The following is a 20,000-nucleotide window of genomic DNA, read 5'->3' as shown; positions in this document are numbered from 1 at the left end:
GTGCTGATGTTGGTGTCGACAGCTGTGCCTCAGTACATTTCCACTCGTCCGCGAAAAAAAAAAAAAAAAAAAAATCAAACGGTAACAACTTAAGTTCCTGACCAGACTTTGGTTAATGTTTGTAATGTTAGCAACCTTCGATGTGATTCCCTCTCTGGCTTATGTTTTTACTTTTACGTGCAAAGCAGACAGACCGAGAGCTACTAAAACTGCTACAAAAATATTAAGAAAATTTCGTTTAATCGCTGTTATTGTCCTAAGTGAACAGAAAATGACTTCGTTGTCACTGTGCATAATGGAAAGACTCAATCTCCTCACCATTTCTTCGTAGCGTTTCATTTTACTAGAATCCTAACATCTTGTGTCACACAGAGCCGGTTCTTGTTCTCACAGCGAACTGCTCAGCTTGGGATTCATGAACTACATCACACTGGGCAAAGTCCACTCCATATTCTTCGTAAATGCCTTGATGCATATTTATACCGTTATTTCACAGGGACTATTATACACTTTCTTGCTTCATGCTAAATCAATTCTTATGTTCGCAACGAATTCTTCAGCTGGGACTCCCTGAACAATATAAAGCTGAGGAAAGTTCAGCCTGGCTTCTTGGTAAATGTCTCAATACATATTCATTCAAAAAGTCAATGTTTCACGAGTAAAACACGCACTTTCCAGCTGTCCTCCTTGTCGATTCAACATAACACGCTCACACCCAACACCTGACTCGCAGCTGCCTGCCACACCACACAGCCAGTATTCAAACGTGTTGCTCTATGTTCCTACATGAATAACCAAGCTCTTCAAGTCAAGGGCCCTCGCATGCCCTGCCGCTCTTATCTGAAGGTCGTGTCGAAGACATACGCGTTCTTCGTCTTACTTATGTAGTGCTACTTTATTTCCAAGTTTAATACGCGTTAGAGTTGTGTTGTGAGAACGTATAACTTACATTTCATATTTTTATGTAATGTGAAAAGTTTTGGATCAAGTATACTGATTCTCGTATCCATTATTGATGTCTGAGCTTCAATTCACTGCACGTGTCCAACCCAGCCAGGCAGCAAGCGACGGATGGCAACAAACTCAACGACCTGTTTATTGCGCTCCGTATGAGAATCTGTCGGCCAGAACTTCATCAACTATGTCAGTATGAGAGACTACATCCGGCACCGTCATGATCTGTGCACCGCTGCGTCAGAAAAACAAAAAAATTACCCAGACAGATAAACGGGATCGCGTTCATCTTCGTCCGGGCCAAGCTGCGAGTGTGCAATTAGTGATCCTGCAGGCAGATTAGCGGGCCGCTCATCGCTGCCACGGGATGCTTTCAAATCAGCCAAGTTAAGCTGAATCGCCAATACTCACGTCGTGACTTGTCTGAAGCGAAATTTAATTCATCGTTGAGCTACGTAAGACGCCGACATTAAGTACTCGAGATACTATATCGTATGTAGTACTTCTCGACATTTCGTTGTTCTTCTGTGCTTCCAAGAAATCTAATATAATCATATATGATTTACTTGCAACGAAATGCGACGAGATTAGAATAGTTCAGCGGCTATATCGTATGTATTATTAATCAATAGCTATTTCAAGTGCTACATCTTGCTGACTTTAGATGATCCATGTAATGTCATGTATTACAGTAATGTAGTTTAGAATGGTTCATACAACATTCCAAGTAGTGAAGTTACTACCGCTAGCTACTGTCAGTCTGCCCGGGCATTCTTTCGTAGATCAAAACTACACTGAGGCAATCAGCTGACACCCGCCTTGCTCAGCTGCCTGCTAATCGTCCTTCCATCACTCACTGGAAATTGCTACTTTGATTAGAGCCTTTCTTATTCACTTTGAAAAGCGATAATTAAGAGGGCTTGTTTAATAATTTATTTGTTTATTCATTTACTTATTTATTTATTATCTGTTTCTTTACTTACTAATTTATTTTATTCATTTATTCATTTATTTGTTTTTTTTATTTAAAACCCACTGGCAGCCACCTCTTATTATAAAAAATCAATAGAAACAACGACATCAGAGGGGCAGACAAACAAGACATCAGAGGGGCATTTCATTTGTAAGTGCAGTAAGGAACGCTTCAACAGTCTTAAAATAGAATAAAAAAATAAGAGAGAGGAAAGATCAGCGCCCACCCCGTGTCACGCGGCGTGCACACTTCCATCTCTCTCTCTCGGAGTGAGCGACACTGTTACTAATGGATGTGTTGTTGAATGTTGCGGGAAAGTATCGACGAGGCTTCGCACAGTGCTTGTCGCTCGCCTCTGGTATGCCATCATTACTGGATTCCTGACATGTGCTACCACTACTTTACTTTTCATCAATAAGACCGAAACTATAATTAACCAGAGAGAGAGAGAGAGAGAGAGAGAGAGAGAGAGAGAGAGAGAGAGAGAGAGAGAGAGAGAGAGAGAGAGAGAGAGAGAGAGAGAGAGAGAGACCCTCCTCGAAAATGTTATGGTGGCATTTACTAATAATTCACACAGTACCGAGGTCCGAAAACGTTCATCCATACGCAAGAAGGTCATGACGGCACCACCACCACCACCACCACCACCACCATCGCCACCACCATCGCCACGACCACTTCCGTACATAATACTGCCTGCGTATACTCTTCACCCTTAACTTCCTCCTTCCTTCCTTTTATTCTTAACTGCACCTACATTTTTTTTTCTCTCTCTCTCTTTCTCTCTCCGTTCAGACTTCGACTATATTTCCTTTTATCATGTATTTCTATGCAACATCAGATTCTTACTTCCTCTTTTTCCTCAACAAGTTTTTTTTTTTTTGGGGGGGGTTATGTTTTGTGTTGTTTTTTACGTTGAATAATAGGAATAGATGAATAATAGTAAAAAAAAGTCTTTCCTTATTTATTTGTATGTAGGATGGACTCTCTTTTTTCCTCATACCTTTTACACACACACACACACACACACACACATACACACTTACAATGCGGGTGTTGTTAATGAAGCAGCCAAGGACAAAGGCACCACCAGGCAACAAGGCAAAGCTCTACACCTTCCTTTTATAGATGTGATGTCAATATGGCTTATGGATAAAACGTGGAGGTGGGAGGAGGAGGAGGAGGAGGAGGAGGAGGAGGAGGAGGAGGAGGAGGAGGAGGAGGAAGAGGAGGAGGAGGAGGAGGAGAAAAATAACTAAAAAAGAAAAAAATAGCGCACACACACACACACACACACACACACACACACACACACACACACACACACACACACACACACACACACACACACACATATCTGGCACGAGACGATAAGACCTCCATAAGCGACTTCTCCCAGTTATTGATTTTATTATTCGAGCTTAATTAGCCTCAAACGGTTGTCATCTCATCCACCACCATCACCACCGCCACCAACACCACCACGACCACCACCCACAAGGACACAACCTCCCAGCTCACTGTCGCGAAGGGCCGGCGGTAAGAGGATATCTTATCATCACCAGGATCCATTAACAGCACTCTTGAAAACATACACTGGAGCCATGACTTTGAAAGGGTAACACTGTGACACAAAAATTTAAAGAAGAACCACAAAAAAAAATCAGAATACTTCAAATATTCATTTTGTAAACATTACCTCAAGCATTAAGATATCACAATGGAAATGCTATCTATACACATTCATAAATTATAAGAAGTACTTGATTAACTATAAAAGTAAAAGGTCAGCAAAATGTATCTTTAACACGACGCTATAAAGCAATGACACATCACTGGATCAAACGGTGAAAGTCGCCAATGAAAAGTAATTGCTTTGATCAAGAATTAAAAACACGCTAAAATCATGAAACTAAACTGTGAGGATAAATTAACATATAATGGGAAAACATGTGTTACGTACAGGCGTAATTACCTTTAAGGGCTTCCGTTCCCCTAGGCAAAAAAATAAATAAAAAATGCAAAACCAGGCCGTGTAATCAAATAAAGGAACTTGGGAAGTGAAACGGTGGAAGGAAAGTTAAAATGCGCAAGAAATTAAACATAATCGTGCTTGTCGCCAATGAATATGAGAAGACATTAGCAGCTTAGACATTATGCCAAAACCAAAGTAATAACACATTATAAAAAAAAAAAAAAAAAAAGAGCGGAAAACGAGATGAGTGGGTCACGGGATATGATAACAGATAAAGATAAAGCTTGACCTACAAAAAAAAAAGAAAAGAAAAATGACAACCAAAGAAAAATTGTAATACGATCATTCATAAATATATAAATAATTAAATACATGATGCATTTACAGATTCACTCACGCTTTGATCAGTCACGCACCACGGCATGTTGAAAACTAATTGCACTATCTTTATTTGTATTCTATCATTATTAGTATTTTCGCAACAACATAAAGTATTTTGAACGCACACGCACAAAAAGAAAATAAATAAAAGTCTGTCAAATAGTCAATTAATTGTTAACACCTAAACCATAACGAGAGAGAGAGAGAGAGAGAGAGAGAGAGAGAGAGAGAGAGAGAGAGAGAGAGAGAGAGAGAGAGAGAGAGAGAGAGAGAGAGAGAGAGAGAGAGAGAGAGAGAGAGAGAGAGAGAGAGAGAGAGAGAGAGAGAGAGAGAGAGAGAGAGAGAGAGAGAGAGAGAGAATGTGTGTGTGTGTGTGTGTGTGTGTGGGGTCACCCAGATATAACATTAATAAAAAGTTTTTATTTTTAAACTTAAGGATATTTATTTATTAATCTTTTCGTTGAAATATAAAGTCATTTCTTTTAATAATAAACTATTCTTTTCTTAGATTCTCTTTAATAGTTCCATTGTTACAGAAAGGAATGTCCTCTTTTGTGAACCAAACAGTGTGTGTGTGTGTGTGTGTGTGTGTGTGTGTGTGTGTGTGTGTGTGTGTGTGTGTGTGTGTGTGTGTGTGTGTGTGTGTGTGTGTGTTTCTTAATTACTTATGCTCTTGAAAGTTATCCACCCCACCCAATTTCTTAATGCCAAAAACTTAAAAGACACTTGACATAGTTTATATTTCAATATTTTTTTTTTCGTACGTTTTCTTCCCTGTAACACCAAATTAAAAATTAACTTTTCACCCACACCTTGCCTGAAACGAAGATTAAACGGAGCAGGTGTGCTGGCTTACCAATGTTAGTCACCACTGGTGCACTGGCTAAGCGTCTTTATCAACCACAAAAAAAAACAAATTACCATATTTTTGTGCGCCACTCAAGGACGGACGATTTGTAAAACGACTTGCGCAAAATCGATCGATCAGTTTCCGCCTTCATATTTTCACGGAACACTGCGGCTGATGATCAGCGATAAAACTTCCACAAAACAACACAGTCATTGTCTCTAAGGACCAGCGCTATTACTTTGATCGTCCGCCTCATTATTTACTTCGCTTTGCTTTGCGGGACGACAAAGTATTAGTTCCTTTGATGAGCTTTTGCCCCTCGCCTCGTTAGCAAGTCAAGTGCGAGTGTGTGCATCAGGCCCATCGATCTCTGTGGCAATTACACTCTCTGTACATCACTCACCTTCGTGTCTTTCTTTATCATCCCCTTCATTTGTTTAACTAAGGCGACACACAGCAATCTTTCCTCACTTGTTTCTCTCGCACCTCAGTCATTGCAATGATATATCAAGGCTTCAAATAACTACTACTGTAAGTTTTCTTGTTCCCTGTTGTTGTCTTGAGTGAAGAGATAATGAAGAAATAGTAATATATCTTTACCTTCACGCAACACTTGTTATTGTGATCAGTGCTACGTATTAGTCATGTATAACCTTTCATCTGATCGATCCCGCGATGTTTACTACGCTGTGCCTTACCTAGTCTCTTTGCCCTTCCTTAATAACTAATACCCTGTTTACGTAACCCTAACAGACACTGCCGGGTGGAGTCGGAATAACACAAACGATGACCACTCACAGGAGGACCATCACCACCAGCGTCTCATCACCACTAGCCACTCACTGCCACTCACCAACCCCATCACCCATCATCACAATCAAGCCACTCACCATCATCATGTCCCGTTGCCATTCAGAAGACGGGTCATCACAACTCAGGCCAATCAGCGCCACTACCAGCGCCATCACCAATAAGATGACACGACTGCCCGCCATCACCACTCACTTCACTCGTCAGACCAGTGACCACAAATTCAATCACCACTTCGTCGCCTCAAGACATGAAGTAAAGGAGCCTTCCACCAATCAACTCCCTCGCCTTATTGACCAACTGAGGGGAATCTGTATCTGAGAGACCTGGAGGAGCAACATGCATACGGAAACTGCTTCGTCATCTTTATCAGTGAGAGGGTATGAAAGGAGAGAGAGAGAGAGAGAGAGAGAGAGAGAGAGAGAGAGAGAGAGAGAGAGAGAGAGAGAGAGAGAGAGAGAGAGAGAGAGAGAGAGAGAATTTTTGTAAGTATAATAAAAGATAATGAGGAAGGAATCAAATTGTTATTAATTAAATTTCTCACGCTATTTTAAAAGGTACACGTAGGAATATAAGTAGAGAGACGGTAGAAAAGGGAGACACAAAGGCATAGGAGATGAAAGGGAATGAAGGAGCAGTGAAATTACTTACTTTTTACGTTATACAGGCGGCCATGTTACTTCCCTAAGCCTGCTGCCCCAACATATGCTCCCAAACTCCTTCCCCACACTCATGGATGTCAATATGAGAGTTCAGGTGTGGCAAGTAAGGTCATCACTACACACCTGCACCACCGTCAGCCAACACTCAACACACAATATCTATTAAACCTATTGCGAATATTGGAGAACATGTGGTCAGTGAAATTTTTATGAAACTGACCACTTTCGTCCAAAGAAATGAATGGAGGGAATCCTCGGTGTCACGTGTAGCTGTAAAAATATTAGGGAAACACCTTCTTTTGTTGATCTCAATCCTCTATAAAGCTTACAAGCTTGCCGCAAGGAAGACTAGTTTTTTTGGTTTTGTGTTTTGTTTTGTTTTCGTTTTTGTGGAAGAATGCAACAATGAAACATATGCTATCTATATTGACATCTTTGATAACTTATTTCAGAATTCAGTCGCTGGGTTCTCCTTTGAGATTAGTAGACCTCCATAATCAGCTTCCTTCCTATTAACATTTTTTTATCCAATTTATTTATACAAAATTGATGATATTTGAGAGGAGGAGTGTACGCATGCTGTGAAAGTTCATTCGTACTATTGGAAGTGAGAAATTACACCCGAGAAATGATTGAATCATGAGAGATAAAGAGAGAGATGTACTGATGATAAGAAGTAAAAAAAAACTATATTTCCGAAAAAGAGAAATGTAAAATGAATTAATCATAACTTCAGCATACACCTAACAACAAAAACTAAACTCTCTAGCAGAGAGAGAGAGAGAGAGAGAGAGAGAGAGAGAGAGAGAGAGAGAGAGAGAGAGAGAGAGAGAGAGAGAGAGAGAGAGAATGTCATTTAACTTCGCACAGCCCCAAAGGAGAGAGTATCATTTAATTACCTTAGTTCCCTTCATTACAAAGTGCTCCCAGCCACTTACGTAACATAAGAACCAACATAAGCTGCTACATAACATACACAGTTGAACTAAGACGACACAACACATCAGCAGCTCTTCAACCAGCCACCCTGCACGCTTTCACCCTCTAGGTACTGCGCACTCTCACTCCTCCATCAGTACAGACAACATAAACAACAATGAAACTAAACATGAAAGAAAAAAAAAAAAGTCATTTACATACATTTACTATTTCAAGCGATGAGTCAGGCGTGATTAGTCAGTTATTCATATATAAACACGCCATGTCATTCCACTGTTGTTATTGTTGTTGTTCTTTTGTTGTTGTCATTGTTGTTGTTTTTTTTTATCATCCCTGACTCATATTCAAAGTCACAACCGCATTTTTTTTCCGTCCATAAGCGATTAGTCTAATTCTTATCATCATCAAGATTATTCATTATTAACACACTTTCCTTCCACCCTTTCGCAACACGACCGCCCCTTCCGCTCTCCTTACGAGTAAAGAGAAAGGTTGAGGAGGAAGAGAAGGAGGGGAGGAGAATGAGGACGAGCGAAGAGGGAAGCAGGAAGAGAGAAGACGAGGAGGAGGAGATAGAGTAGGAGGAGGAGGAGGAGGAGGAGGAGGAGGAGGAGGAGGAGGAGGAGTAAGAACCACACATTAATCGATGACTGAGAGCAAAAGGAAGAAGGAAAACAGGGATGAATACATGTAAAACTCATGTAAAAAGGTAAAAATGTAAGAACTGAATGGGAGAGAGAGAAAACAAGCCAAAGACATTGAGAACTACGTAATGTTTTTGACTAACTAACCAGACAGTAAATAGATAATCAATGAATAATATAACGGTAACATTCAAAGCAGAATAATTACAATCAATTCGAAGGTCATATGCTCCCCCCATTCCTCCCCCCTTACTCCTCCCCCTCTCCCCTCATCCAACTCAACCGGAAGTCAAGGTGGGAGGAGGGTCTCCCCCCCGTCTCTCTCTCTCTCTCTCTCTCTCTCTCTCTCTCTCTCTCTCTCTCTCTCTCTCTCTCTCTCTCTCTCTCTCTCCCTTCGAGGTGAACATGAATAATAAATTAAATTGAAAGGACCACGTTCATTAAGTGTGTGTGTGTGTGTGTGTGTGTGTGTGTGTGTGTGTGTGTGTGTGTGTGTGTGTGTGTGTGTGTTTGATGGTAGTGGTGATGGTCATAGTTGAAGAAATTGTACCGGGTAGTGGTTATAGTACTACTACTACTAATAGTAGTAGTAGTAGTAGTAGTAGTAGTAGTAGTAGTAGTAGTAGTAGTAGTATCATTAACAACAGTAATAGTAACAATCACAGTAGTAGTAGCAGTAGTAGTAGTAGTAGTAGTAGTAGTAGTAGTAGTAGTAGTAGTAGTAGTAGTAGTAGTAGTAGTAGTAGTAGTAGCAGCAGCAGTAATAATAGCAGCAGCAGTAATAATAGCAGCATCAACAATATTAACATCAATAACAACAACAACAATAACAACAACAACAACAACAACAACAACAACAACAACAATAAACAAAAATCAAGGCTACAAGAAACAATAACCACACCAACTCTTATAACAATACATACACAACCAGCACCAAAGTTTAAAAAAAAAGAAGCACAGTAATTCTAATCAATGAGACAAAGTACATACATACATACATACACACAATCTGCAGCATCGCAACCTTGTGCCGGAGTAAATGAAAAGAACACAAGTGAAGCCAATAAATAGAGGAATAAAATGCGTCTCTGAAAATGGAAGTGGGGATAATTACCTCAGTTATAGAAGACCCAAAAATTACTGGCCATTTTCTTATCACCTCCAAATTGGCTTGTGCACACACACACACACACACACACACACACACACACACACACACACACACACACACACACACAGCCGTAAATGTTCTCCGTATACGCACACACGCACGCACGTAAACGAGAAAAATGTTGGTCTGTGTATACGTCACGCAGCCTCACCAACACACACACACACACACACACACACACACACACACACACACACACACACACAGAGAGACACACACACATGGCAGAGAGACGTGTGTACACAAAATTGGTACACACGTTACACAGCTCATTCATCTCTCTCTCTCTCTCTCTCTCTCTCTCTCTCTCTCTCTCTCTCTCTCTCTCTCTCTCTCTCTCTCTCTCTCTCCTTATGTATTATATTCTAATACTAATCTATTTTCTTTCTATGTATTTGTTTATTCACCTATCAACCTGTTTATCTGTTATCTATTTATCTACCTATCTATTCATATATCTATCCATCTGTCTCCCTATCTAGCCTCCCCCACCCACACACGCGGCGGCAGCCATAAGAAAATAAACATAAGAAAATAAACAATCAACAAAAGCACACACCAGTAAATTAAATGATTTCCTAGTGACCCCATTCCTCTCCCTCCCGCCCACACTCACCCTCCCTCCCCTCCTTCATTACCTCCCGACACAAGCTCTCCCCACCCTCACTCACTTCACCCTCTCCCCCTCCCCCGTCTCTCTCCTCCCCCGGTGCAAGACTGGTCAAGGACATTCCGGAAGTGTTGGCAGGAAGTCGAAATGTTAAAAGACCAGTTCATGTTGTCTCGCCTTAAGAGTTACGGGACGCACAATTATCGCTGGGAAAAATTAATGTACCTTTTTTTTTTTGTTATTGTTTTTTTTTTTTTTTCCTTTTACACCCTCGTCTTTATTTATCAACATTTTTTTTACTCATTATTTGAAACGTCCGTGTTATAATTTTTTCCTTCCCCAGCGGCAATGCTGAAACGATCTCCGGTTCTGGCTTGACAGGGCGTTAAGAGGTTGTTTGTTATTTACGTTATTCATATGTTTTGTGCCCGACTTTTTTTTCTTTTTTTATTCGTGGTAGCTAACGGAATGCTGCACGCTGATTGGATGGATTAGGATATCTTGTTTGCCTTCACGCCGCTGTTGCCACACCACTCCGAGTGGGTTGTTTGTACGGATGCCGCCCTCACGCCCCCACGCCCTGCCGCCCTCGAAGTAATGTCAAGGTTTTGTGGTCCTTAGATTCGACGGATGAGAGTCGTTGGTTTTGTGATGCTCTTAAGACGACTTACGATGCATTGTGTCTATTTACTTGCTAATTTGCTGGGGTCTCTCTCTCTCTCTCTCTCTCTCTCTCTCTCTCTCTCTCTCTCTCTCTCTCTCTCTCTCTCGCTTCTGCTACCTAATATGTATCTATATATGTATTTAATTGTTTATTTAATCATCTATGCAGTCTCTCTCTCTCTCTCTCTCTCTCTCTCTCTCTCTCTCTCTCTCTCTCTCTCTCTCTCTCTCTCTCTCTCTCTCTCTCTCCTCATAACACCCTAGTCCATCATCACCTCACGTTAATACACTTACTGTACACCACGTGCCCTCAACACCTAATTAAGCACAAACAATAACACGATTAAAGCACGTCTGTGTCATGTCACTTTCTCCTCTTCCTCTACGTGTAATAATTATGTGAAGCGTCCATCTCGCTCCACGTCTAATGTTAAGTGGTGTAGAGTATACTTATTGCATGCACCACACCTGTTCATTAGTGCCATGGTGATTATCTTTATTGGGACTTGTTGGTAAAAGGGGACAGGGCTTTATCATTGCACGTTTCTATAGACGGTAACTCACTTCATGCTTCCAAGAGCGATTGAGGAAAAATACTGTGAAAAAAGTGTAATTGGGTTTCTACGAGAGAGAGAGAGAGAGAGAGAGAGAGAGAGAGAGAGAGAGAGAGAGAGAGAGAGAGAGAGAGAGAGAGAGAGACTAAAAAGGCAAGATTCTACCTCATTACATTTTAATTAACTTCATTTGTTGTAGCTTATAATTTTGAGAAGTTAATTCACCTGCATGCGTGCGTGTGTGTGTGTGTGTGTGTGTGTGTGTGTGTGTGTGTGTGTGTGTGTGTGTGTGTGTGTGTGTGTGTGTGTGTGTGTGTGTGCTGTGGGTCCAGGTGGTGGTTGGCGAGCCGTGACGGGGACAAACACACCTCAAGGTCCCCCAAACACCGCCATCCAGGAGCTGCCCTTCCCTCCCTCCCTCCTTCCCTCCCTTCCTCCCTCCGTCTGTCTACCTTTTCATTCTTTCCTCCATCCATCTATCCCTTCATCCGTCTCTCTCTTTCTTCCTCTCTCATTCAGCCTTTCCTTTTCTCTTCTCTTCATTTAATTTCTAGTTTCCTCATATCATTATTTATTTCTCTTTTCTTTCTCTCCTCTGTCCTTCCATTCTTCTCTCCATTTACCTTATTTTCTTTTTTTAATCCTTCCGTATTCTATGTTTTAAATTTTTCAATTCTCTATCCACCGTATACCCGTTCTCTTACATCGTTCTTTCAGTTTTCCTTTACTCTCGTCTATCTTTAATTTTTTCCTTCCATCCATTCCTTCGTCTTCCTCTTTTCTTCCATTCTCCATTCTCCTCCATCATTTTTCTTCCTTAAGAACACTTATTTCTTTGTTCTTTCCTCTATCATCGTCCTTTCCTCCTTCAGTCCATGCATTTCCCTCTTTCTCCAGCTATCTTTTCCTTCCGTGTTCTCTTTCTTCCCTCTTTCCACCCTTCTTCCGTCCGTCTTTCCCTTCATTCACCCCTCCGCTTCTCCCTTTTATACTTCTCTTTGTCCTTCTCTCCATCTGACCCCTTCTCTTCCTTTCATCTTCCACCCTCTGTCCTCCATCTATCAAATATATCACGTTCTTCTTTCTGTCTATCCACTTCCCTCTCCCAATTCTCTTTCTCTCTCTCCCTTCACCTATCACGTCTCCTCCCTCCTCTCTTCTCTATTCATTCATTCATACCTTCCCTCCTCCTTCTCCTCCTCCTCCTCCTCCCTCTTTCTTTACGTCTTCCCATTTATCGTTTATGCTCTCTTTCTCGCCCCCTTCCCTTCATCTGCATTCCGCTTCACTTTTGCTGTTTTTCCACCATTCTACTTCTTCTACGTCCACCTTCGTCCATCCTTTCAGTGTTGTGTCTTTCATCTGTCAACCTCTTCTATCCATATTTCATAGTTAATTTTGTTTATTTTCACGTTTGCTGTCTTTCATTTCCGTAGGTAGTGTTTTTTTTTTTTTTTTTTCATCTTACGCTGTGTAATAATAGCCCTTTTCTTTGTAAGGCATCGATGTAAGTACTTTCCGTCTTTCTGTTCACGTCCTTTGCTCTGCTTTTATATTTTCCCTTAATATTTACAGTCCTTTAACTATTTAGTATTCCCTACTTTCTATTGTGAACTGGATTTCTCAGTGGTTTCGAATCCCCCCCCCTCTCTCTCTCTCTCTCTCTCTCTCTCTCTCTCTCTCTCTCTCTCTCTCATTCCTCCTGGAGCCGCCGTGCATTCCCTCACCCCACAATGGTAGCCAAACACGAGATGCTGAAGGGCGGGCGGCGGGGAGCGAGCAGCACCCTCCTGGTCGATTGTCTGACGGTGGACAAACCTGCCCGACAAATTGGGTTACGCATGAAGAGTATCGTCAACACAGAGACACGAGGCAGGTGCTGGTGTGCTGGTGGGCGAGGGAGGGAGACAGGCAGGGCGGGTGAGGGACAGGAGGAGTAGGGATGAGAGGCGAGGAGAGGGCAGGGAGAGACGTGAAGGAGAAAGGAGGAGGGATCAGTTGGTTAGGTAAGGAAAGGGCAAGAGGGTTTATGACTTGTGAAGGTGAGAGGGGTCAGACTAAGTGTAAGCCGATGCTGTGAATGGCGCTGCTACGGACATGGGGAAGAATACGGGGAACAGAATGGGGAGGAGGAGGAATAACAATAGGAGTAGAAAGAGATGGATAAAGAAAAGAGAAGAGAAACACCATATATAGATATATTCCAGCCACTTTGTGCGAGAAGAGAATAACGGTCAAGAGGAGGAGAACTGGAAGGAAGAATACGAAAAGAGGAAGCAGAAAGACAAGGACAAAGAAAAAAATAAAATAAAACGACACACAATATACAGATAAACATTTTCCAGCCATTTTAATACCAGAGGAGGAAGAAGAAGAGGAGGAGGAGAAGGAGGAGGAGGAAGAGACAACCCCAAAATACATAGAGGTAAACCAAACATTTACAACTATACATAAAAATGACGCAATAAGTAAAAGTTCTCCAGAAAAATCAAATATTGCCACTCATCCTTACATACCTTCCCTCCTTCCCCTTCCCTCCACTCCCTTCCCTCCCTCCCTTCCAGCTGGCCCAGGTCACGTAGAGACAGTCACGAAGGTAAACTCTGATAAACAGATGAATAAATAATTAGGCAGCCTGTGCACAGATGGCGGAGGGGAGCTGCAGGGGGAGGCGAGGCGAGAGATTGAGGGAGGAAGGGAGGGAAACGAGAAGGGTAGAGAAGGGAAGGGAAGGGAAGGGTGGAAGGGAAATGTTAAGAAGCGGGCGGGGAGGAGCAGAGAAATGAAGGGAAGGGAAGGGAAGGGAAGGGAAGGGAAAGGTAGAGAAGGGAAGGGAAAAGCAGAAAAGAGAAAACAAAGGAAGAAAAGGGAAGAGAAAAGTAGAGGAGGGAAGGGAAGAGAAGGAAAGAGCAGAGGAGAGAAAGGAAGGGAAGGAAAGGAATGAGGACAGAAAAGGGAAGGGAGGAGAATGGGGGAAAGGAATGGAAGGGTAGAGAAGAAGGGAAACAAGAAGGGTAGATAAGGTAGAAGGAAAAAGGAAAGGAAGAGAAGAGAACAGAGGGGAAGAGAAGGGGAGGGAAGAATAAGGAAGGGAAGGGAGGGGACCAGAGAGAGAGAGAGAGAGAGAGAGAGAGAGAGAGAGAGAGAGAGAGAGAGAGAGAGAGAGAGAGAGAGAGAGAGAGAGAGAGAGAGAGAGAGAGAGATTCTACACGGAAAATACACAATACATCATAAAACAACCATAACATCACCAACACATTTTATGAACTTTCTCTTTCTCTCGTCGGTGCGAATTTATTTACATTTTTTTTTTCCCTTTCACTCCTCACCGTTCTTATCTTATTTTCCTAATCTCGCCCATTCCTTTCCATCTATCCACACCTCCTTTCCTGGTTTCCCTTCTCCCTTTTCCTGTTTTGATTTTCCCTCACATCTCTTCCTCCTCTCTTCCTCTTTCTTGCTTGCAACCTTCCTTTCACTTGTTCTCCTTCAGTTTCTCACATTTCCCGTTTTATTTTTCCTAAGCTCACCTCTTATTCTCATTCTTCCTTTTCGTGTAATATTTTTCCTTCCGTCCACGTTCCTTGTTTTATTCTTTCCCAAATTTAACCTTTTCTTCCCCTTTCATACATCATTCCTACCGTCTCTCTCTCTCTCTCTCTCTCTCTCTCTCCTCACAAATGCAGTCTAAAATGTATAGGACAGACATGGCAAGAAGGAGACGCATACATATTTTACATTGTCACCGTAAAACAGACAAACGAGATGGGAAGTTAATTAAATTTCGCTAACTTATTCTATTAAGGTAGATTTCTTTTGCATTCAATAACTAAACACGTGCTTTTCCGATCACGTGCTTTTCCTTCCTCGTTAATAATCATGATCATGCTAAAGGATGAGATGTGAGCTGAAAATGAATGGGAAAAAAAAAGTCTACAGACACTCTTTCTTTTTTTGTTTTTTAGTTGTTTTATTTTTTCTTTCTTGTCATTGTTTTACTTTTATTTTTTTTTCTTGTTGCTGTTGTTCTTTAGTTGATCTATTTTTTCTTGTCATTGTTTTTTCTTTTTATTTTCTTCCTTGTTGCTGTTTATTTAATCCTTTCTTGTTGTTCTTTTATTTTTTTTGTATTTCCTTATTTTCTGTGCTAAGGATTGTAATGAAGAGAATAAAAAATATGAAAAAAAACTCATTCATATTTTTTGGCGTCTGAAAAAGCTAGGTACGAGAAAAAATGAACTCTTTATTCATTTTTATTTAATGCATTTACTGACTTTTTTTTACGAGCAGATAAATAAAGAAAAAAAAAATCCATTGCACCTTTTAAAAAAAATCAGAGAAAACCTAAAAAAAGTTAGCCAGTTTAGTATTGTATTATTTAGTATTGGACTTTTCTCGATGCACTGCTCCAAAAATATTATAAACCAAACTAACAACAAAGGAGTTAATCATATTCTAATCATATTAATATTAATAAGATGAACTGGAAAAATGAATGTGTGTATACTCGCTTCTTTAAGAAAAAAAATAGCAGCAAGTCTTCTAAATTAAACTAACGATGACAGAAATAAATAGATTCACGGTAGTGGTTCCTGGGATTGCTTGAGTACCTATTCTGGCCACTCGTCAATAGCAACAGCAGGACACCTTATTATCCTCCTTCACCCTTCCCCAGGCGTCTTCTTATTGCCTTCACACTCTGCCTTCACACGCCTCAGACTAAATTCACGGAAAACTCAATACAGGAAACCAACAATTATACTTTTTTGTCTTCTTCTTTTTCTCCTTTTGTTTTTCCGTTTGATGAATACCTGAAAGAATTATAGATACCTTAAAAAAAAAAAATTAGGGACACTGACCTCCGTATAAACAGGAAACTAACTTTTATCAACATTTTTTCTTACATTCCTTTTAATAAATATCTTAAAGAACCATCAGTACATAAAAAAAGAACGAAAAAAGAAGAAAAAGTGAGTAAAGATCATTTCTATACATCCGTTCCTTATAATGGCTGTTCCCTGTTGATCAAATGTTTTCCTCAACCAATGCAAAACACGAACAATTACGTACTCTTTAACTTTCCCTTTGATCGTTACCATAGGAGAATTATCAATACCCAGGAAAAAGGCATAAATAAGAAAAATAGAACAGATGGCGAAACTCATTTCAATGCATCTACAGCATCTGGTGCTGATCAAATGTTCCCCTACACACAATGCGAAAAAATAACAATTATCTAATCTTGCCCCATTCCATCTCTGATCATTATCTAAAAGCATTATAAATACCTAATATAAAAAGCGACACTGACTCCCATGCATCAACTCCTTGTATTGCGTTTGTCCGCAGCTGATTAATACCTGGTCTAAACTTATCACAATTAACTGGAGGGGAAATTGCATGTTAATCTTTTATGAGCTATTCAAGGAAGCAGGTGTGTCCATTTTACTTATAGCAGCGCTCCTCGTATGCATGAATGAGGAAATGAATAAGCAAAAACTTACCTCGTCTTTCACGTCCATCAAGGGAGGAGACAACGAGCGTGGTGGTGGCGGTGGTGGTGGTGGTGGTGGGGTGGGGGTGAATCAGGTGAGGACTAAGGGTGGGAGACGGAGAGGGAGGAGATCAAGAGGAGACAGAGGCGGTGGGGTAGCGAGTGACGACAAGGGCGAGTTGAGGTGGTGGTGGTGGTGGTGGTGGTGGTGATTTGGGTGGGGCGATGAGAGGTGGTGTTTTAGAGGTTTAGAGGTGATGGAAATGGTGACGTGGTAGTGGAGATGATGGCAGTGGGGGTGACATGAGAGAAGGGTGGGAGGCGGGGTGGAAATGGTGAGAAGTTGTGATGACAATTGTGGTGCTGGGATATATGTAATGGTAGTGATGGGGTAATGGCATGTAAATGTGGTGAAATACATGGTGACACTAACAGGTATGCGTGTAATGATGGTGTGGTCAGGTGGTGAAGTTATGAAGGTGGGGGGGTGATGATTATAGTAGATGTCACAGGAGGGAAGAGGAAGTTAAGAAGGAGTATTAAGGGAAAAAAAAAAAAAAGCTAATTCATGCATGGTAACATTAATGGTGATGGTCGTTGTGGGGTTTAATAGTTGTAGTAGTAGTGACAATAAAAAAAAAATAGTGTTGTGGTTTTGAGGATCTGTGTAGGAGCAGGAGAAAAAATGAGTAAGAAGAGACGAAGAGAAGGTGAAACACAAAGTAAAGGAAGGAGAGTGAGGAGAAAGGTAGGACAGTAAAGAAGGGGCCAGCGGTAGGGTGGTGACAGGGTGAACGGCAGAAACCTGTACACTGTGAATGAATGTAAGGATGAATACAAGGTAGTGGTAGTGGAAGGTCGGCAGTGGTGGTGGTGGTGGAGGTGGAGGGGCTGTGTCAGAACAGAAGAGGAGGTGGAGGTGGCGGAGAGGATAAGGACACACATACACACACACACACACACACACACACATAGCCTCGTCCACCTCTCACTCACCCAGCCACCCACCACACCCTCCACCGCAACACACGAACGCACACACAGTCAACACCACCACGCGGCAACACTTGAGAAAAAAATCAGCGCAAAACAAAGTCAAACAACACATTCCTGAGAGTGATTGACAGTGAGGCGAGGCGAGGAAGAGAAGGACTCACCCGGGAGCTCACAACGCCTGCAGAACACGTTAGGATGCTGCTGATTGGCTTTCCTCAGGCGCCGGCCGATGTGTAATCCTCCCTGCGATTGGCTGTCACTGGAACTCGGCTAACGTCACAGAGAAAAGTACGATAATAAATGACTTTCGACGATGTCTCCATTAGTTTTCGAGGTTCTGCAGGATTTATGGGTGGAATGTTTGAAATGGGAGGGTATATGGGCAGTGTGAGGCAGTAAATGGATGTGACGGTTCTTTTCAAGTTAAGTGAGGCAAACTGACTTAGTAAGTTTGAAGTGCGAATGTACGAGAGTGATAATGTCATATTTCTGGATGCCGTTTTCTTTGATAGACATGCAGTTACTAGATATTATTTTTTATTGTTATTAGTATTAGTATTATTTCATATTTTCGGAAGGTTTTCAATACACTTTATGTTGTCTTCATTCTGTCAGTATACAGGTCTCTCTCTCTCTCTCTCTCTCTCTCTCTCTCTCTCTCTCTCTCTCTCTCTCTCTCTCTCTCTCTCTGCTATATTTGCTTTCCTCCCTGCCTTCCCTCCCTCCTTCCTTCCTCGTCTCTCCCTCCCTGCCTCCCACCACTTCCCTGCCTCCATCAGTAATAATCAACAGCATGGCAGGTGCTAACCCCTCCCTCTCCCCCACTCCTTTCTCCTACCCCTTAGCTAACCCTCCCTCATCCATCCCTCTCCCTCCCTTCTCCATGCTTCTCCCTCCCTCCTCCATCCCCCTCCAATCTTCCTCCATCCCTCTCCCTTCCTCCCTCCTTTCCCCTCCCTCCCTCCCTCTTTCACTTCCTCCTGATCCGTCCCTCCCTCCTTCCCTCCCTCTCTCCCTCCTCTCCCTCCCTCACGCAGGTGCTGTATGACCAAACACTCTTTTGCGGGTCACTAAGTTTGACCTCTCTCTCTCTCTCTCTCTCTCTCTCTCTCTCTCTCTCTCTCTCTCTCTCTCTCTCTCTCTCTCTCTCTCTCTCTCTCTCCGTATTTGGGTTTATTTTTTTCACTATGTGTGAACTACAGCGTCTCTCTCTCTCTCTCTCTCTCTCTCTCTCTCTCTCTCTCTCTCTCTCTCTCTCTCTCTCTCTCTCTCTGCCTCATATTCCAAACTTCCTTTCATGTTTTTCCCCAACATTTATTATTTATTTTGCCTTACATTATTTTTCCCCTTCATTCTCCTTTCAATTTCTTTTTTCCTCCCTCGCCCACTCATTCCTTGGCTCTACTCTTTCCTCCTCTCTCTCTTTCTCTCTCTCCTCCTTTCCCTTCCCCCTCTCCTGCTTTCCTTCCCGGGCAGGCAGACATCTTGAAGTTTATATTAATATGCACGAAACTAAATTTATCTTTTGCTAACATTTTTTCTCAAGAGTACAAGTAAAGCAAAAGAGGAGGAGCGAAGAGAGAGAGAGAGAGAGAGAGAGAGAGAGAGAGAGAGAGAGAGAGAGAGAGAGAGAGAGAGAGAGAGAGAGTACGCGACATAAATATTTGGACTGCAACCAGTGATCCTTTTTCTTATTGATGTGTTCACAACTTTGGAATCTCTCTCTCTCTCTCTCTCTCTCTCTCTCTCTCTCTCTCTCTCTCTCTCTCTCTCTCTCTCTCTCTCTCTCTCTCTCCCCTTCGTCACAGGACTTACATAGTTTCTCTTTTGCTATTATTACTTTTTTTATTTCTATTTTCCCCCTCGCCCGCTCTCCCTCCGCCAGCACCGAGGAAGTAAAATATTAACGAGCGACTCCGGCAAACATTTGTATTGACTTCCGCTAACAAGAACTGCTTCCAGTCCTCATACTTTCTTCCCTTTCCTTTCCTTCCCTTCCTTTCCTTTCCTTTCCTTTCCCTTGCTGATCTTTCTCCTTCACTGCAATCAATCTATTAGGAGTTTTCATGTGTCTTTTGTTCTTCTTCATTTTCCTTCTCTTTTATTTCCTTCACTTCTCACGAACTCTCTACTCTCTTTCGTTATTCTTTTACCATCATTATATTACATTGTCTAATACTTCCTTTCTTTCTCTCCCCTTCCTTACTTTTCCTTCTTTTTTTCTCTTCTCCTTTACTGGGGCACTTTCCTTTCTTTTTCCTTCTCCATCATGATTCTAATACTTGTTCCTTTTTTGTCCTTTCTCTTCCTTTCCCTTGTAA

The 20,000-nt window shown here is 41.8% G+C and overlaps 1 long non-coding RNA gene across 1 annotated transcript in view; it reads right to left on the bottom strand.

Moving 5' to 3' along the window:
* LOC135101597 (uncharacterized) overlaps positions 1-17,923 on the bottom strand; it is a 174,857-nt gene extending 156,934 nt beyond the window's left edge. Inside the window, exon 1 of the long non-coding RNA XR_010269329.1 lies at positions 16,694-17,923. This is a non-coding gene — a long non-coding RNA (uncharacterized LOC135101597). The remainder of the gene's footprint in view (positions 1-16,693) is intronic.
* Positions 17,924-20,000: the final 2,077 nt, after the last annotated feature.

Source organism: Scylla paramamosain, chromosome 6 (genome assembly GCF_035594125.1).
Source record: "Scylla paramamosain isolate STU-SP2022 chromosome 6, ASM3559412v1, whole genome shotgun sequence".
In the NCBI taxonomy this organism is placed as follows: domain Eukaryota; kingdom Metazoa; phylum Arthropoda; class Malacostraca; order Decapoda; family Portunidae; genus Scylla; species Scylla paramamosain.
This window is presented reverse-complemented; position numbering and strand designations above follow the sequence as displayed.